This window comes from Eptesicus fuscus, chromosome 1 (assembly GCF_027574615.1).
Source record: "Eptesicus fuscus isolate TK198812 chromosome 1, DD_ASM_mEF_20220401, whole genome shotgun sequence".
Taxonomy (NCBI): Eukaryota; Metazoa; Chordata; class Mammalia; order Chiroptera; family Vespertilionidae; genus Eptesicus; species Eptesicus fuscus.
In genome coordinates, this window is record NC_072473.1 from 24,996,896 (window position 1) to 25,001,067 (window position 4,172).

Here is a 4,172-nt window from a genome sequence, read left to right on the forward strand (position 1 = left end):
TTATGCACCTTAAATAAAGATCCATGGTACTTATTAGGTCTGTTCTCTTTTCTGTGACTAATTATTCTCATCTGTCTCTCTGCTCAAGATAGGTAGCATAGACTAGGGGCCACAGGGAAGCCTACAATCATGGGATCCTAGTGGATAATGTGTTATTATGATTACATGGCTAGCATTTCCATCCTGTATACATGTATCTGAACTAACTCGCAATCAAAATAGCAGCCTTGTGCCAGAAAAAGAGAGTGAATCAATCTTACTGTGGGGATAAAAGATTTGTGTGTGTGTTGCTTTTTAATCAGAAAACAGAAATCAAAGCTATATTTAGAAATCAATAACTTTAAAATTATTTGTGGGGGGTTACAGTGTTATTAAGATCTAGGTTATACAAATAAAGCCAGCCAATAAGTCTGCTTACCTGAATGTGTTCTGCAGAAATTTAGAGAAAGCTGGCAATAATAAAGCCATGTTACGAGCCTTAAAGACATTGAAGTCATTAAGGTCCCTGAAAATGGCTATAAGAAGTAAAGAAAAGAAAAAAAAAGATCTAGGTTATACAAATAGATATATCTTTCTTACCTGTATCCTATGGTCCATGGCATTTTTAAAGTATGTCAACTACATTTCATTTTCAATACTTCATTCTTCTACTGTTTTTTCATACTAGTATGGGGCTGACATAATGCAATGAAAACATTCACTAAATTCAGGGTTTTTTAAAAATCTGAAACACTGGCCATTCTTTCCAGTTCTTTGAGCAAACTGTATAACATACAAAGCTTCTAGTAATTGTGAAGTGAAGCTGCATTTGCACAGGTAGTTTCTACTAAATTATAAAATACTAAATTGAGAAAAATTAATGTGTGTGTATGTGTGTGTGCATGTGTGGTGTATAAGCTCATGTGTCCATGAATCATCCCAGGCATGTGTGTTGGAGGAGAACATGAGGTAAGGAAGGCATTACAGCCAACCTTATATACAGCCTGGATTAAATTAGTGTATATTACCCTAGCAGGTTTGGCTCATCAGCCTGTGAACTGAAGGGTCCCAGGTTCAATTCTGGTCAAGGGCACATGCCTGGGTTGCAGGCTCGATCCCAAGTTGGGGGTGTGCAGGAGGCAGCCAAACAATTATTCTCTCTCATCATTGATGTTTCTATCTCTCTCTCCATCTCTCTTCCTCTCTGAAATCATTAAAAATAAAAATATATTAAAAAAGATAAACATTTAAAATTAGTTTATATTAATAGAGGTAGCATTTCTCCCAATTAGTCAAGCTAATCCTAGATACACTTTTGTATATCATTGATTTTTACCACATGGAAATCACTGTCCATACTTTTATTAACTATTAATCCCTACTGTTTCCATGAAAGTGGCAAAGATGAAGGGCTTGAAAATCTTCCAATTTAAAATTATAATTTAATATAAGTGATTGGGATGGCCCACAGATTTAAGGTACCACTTATAAAAAAATACATGTAGCTATGTCTCCCAAAATGGTCTTTACCTCCACACAAACAAAATCGAAGGGCCCAGTCCATAATAACTTGGAAAGTTGGTGATATTCTAGTTGGTATTTTAATGAAGTACATGGCCTAATCTAGGAAGAAATCAGCCCTAACTAATATTGAAGGAAAGGTTAATTGTGTTAGGCCTCAAGTTTTATGAGTCATGAGGCCCATGGTCTGTAGATGATACCTGGGATTCAAATAAGTGATGCTCAACAGTATGTTATTGAGTCTTTCATTTTAACTACATGCTTCAGAAACAAGCTTGTTGCCTATAGTCCTTGAAGTGCATAGACATGTATAAACCTGGATCTCTTCTACCAATTCTGATTAGTCTCCTCCCTTGAACTATTAATTGAGATCCCATGCACTGAAGCCACTAATTCTACGTACATGTATTACTCTGAAACATGGAGACCTCAAAACAACTTCAAATATAGTTCATTCATAAAGTCAGACTCTTGACTCTAACCTGTAGACCTCAAGGAACTGACCACCATATCCAGTGCCTTTCAATCATGCCCACTTAGCCAGGTACTAGGAGCAAACTATATACTAGTAGTTGAGTCTTGTTCACTTCAAATCAATTTATAGGAAATTATCTTTATACCTTCCAATTATTTCCATCCTTATCTTTGTTTCTTCTTAGTGTGTTCTAACTTTCAAAGCAATCACACTATACCTATTTTCTCCTTGAAATCTCATATTCTTCAATTATATAGCTAGCTGAGATACGATTTGGCTTAATATACCACCTGTCAGAGACATCAGACAAGTTACTATGTAACACCAGATGGAAGTATCCAAAGTAACAGTACAGTTTTGTGTAGCAAATAAAGTTCCTCTCCCCTTAATGCATGCCAACAAACCTCAAAGAATAATGGGGAAATCACTGTATAAATGGATGCTGTTTAATGTCCAGTGCTCAGTTCTTACCTATTTTATCAATGAAGAAATATGACAGCAGTGAAATCACCAAAGGGGAATTTAATTTGCCTGAACATCAGAGAGAGCTTTAAAAAGCAGGATGAAAGTTTTCAAAGCTATTGCTATTTCTCAGCTTCCCATATTACTGTGGAAAAACTGTTAGCAAATACCATGTCAAAAGGTCACTCACATTTTAGAAGATGCTTGTTTAAAAATTCTTATTTCTCTAAATCTCTATGGATTCCTTAATCTTAAATCTTTTTGTGTCTGAAATGAATTTTAGTATAAAGGAATGGCTTTCTAGAGGAAACGAATCAAATATGTTCAGAAAGGGCCATTGAAATACCAAAGATTTTTCTTCCTTGTTTTTTCTTGCTTTTGATACCATGAGTAGAACAAATAAGAATTCACAGATTTTTAATTGTTGACTAATATCCCACTAAAATATAAGTGTATTATTACAAAATACAAATGTCCAAATATTTGATACACATTAATCAAAGTGATTCATCCCTTTTAAATGACACATATTTTCTATATGTCCCTCAAAACCAGTTGTTCATATTACTACCTCATAAACTTAACTCTATTTAATTTAGTCCCATTGAGACTGTATCATTCTGGATCAATATATATTTCAAGATTTGTGATTCTATTATTTTATTATATTATTTATAATAATAAAAGCATAATATCCTAATTAGACCAGACGTCCTTCATATTCCGGATGAAGCTGGGGTTGCAAGGGCTGAGGCAGAGGTGGCCGCCTCGGTGGTAGGGGCTGAGCCCCTTGCAAGAATTTCATGCTTCGGGCCTCTAGTATATTATATAATTACATTTTTCCAAGTCCAAAGTAATTTTTAAGTTAATCACACCATTGATCTCTATGTTAATAATAAAACTAGTTAGATAAGCATTTGGAATTTTGATTAGCAGTGTGCTGATAGCACAGAAATGATTTTGTATAATGCACCTGTCAGCTAACTAATTGATGTGGTCAATATCAGTTGTTTAGTTCAATAAAATAATTTTCTTACATGATGCTACATAATCAGTTGTTCTAATCTATTCTTTTACCCAGCTGTTTTAAATATATGTAAGCACAAATAGATATTTTATTTTGAATACATTACCAATTTGATAATATTTTTCTGCAATCATTATTAGCCCACATATCTTACAGTAATAATCCTTTAAAACTTAAAAATATCTATCCAAAGAAAATGAAAACACTATTTCAAAAAGATATATGCACCCCTATGTTCATTGGAGGATTATTTACAATATCCAAGATATGAGAGCAACTTAACCCTTTGCACTCGCTTGCTTTTTCTCTATTCCTTTATTCTAATGCTAACCGTGTCGAGTCACACTCGACATCTGAGTGCAAAAGGTTAAGTATCCAATGGTAGATGAAAAAAAAGAGATGTGATATATATATATATATAACAAAATATTATACAACCGAAAACAAGAATAAAATCTTGTCATTTGTGACAAAACTGGATGGGACTAGAAGACATTACACTAAGTGATATATGTCAGACATGGAAAGACAAATACTGTGATTTCACTTATATGTGGAATCTAACAGCCAAAATAAATGAACTAACAAAATAATTATTTAAAAAACACACACAGAAACAGACTCAGAGTTATAGAGAACAAACTGATGGGTGCCAGAGGGGAGGGAGGAGGGAAGATAGATGAAGAAGAATAAGAGGTAAAAACCTCC

General features: G+C 34.0%; 1 non-coding gene across 1 annotated transcript; it reads left to right on the plus strand.

Annotated features, from left to right (window-relative positions):
- The first annotated feature begins 394 nt into the window (after positions 1-394).
- LOC114227414 (small nucleolar RNA SNORA33) lies at positions 395-523 on the plus strand. Its single transcript, XR_003613449.1, has one exon. It is a non-coding gene; the product is annotated as a small nucleolar RNA SNORA33 (small nucleolar RNA).
- Positions 524-4,172: the final 3,649 nt, after the last annotated feature.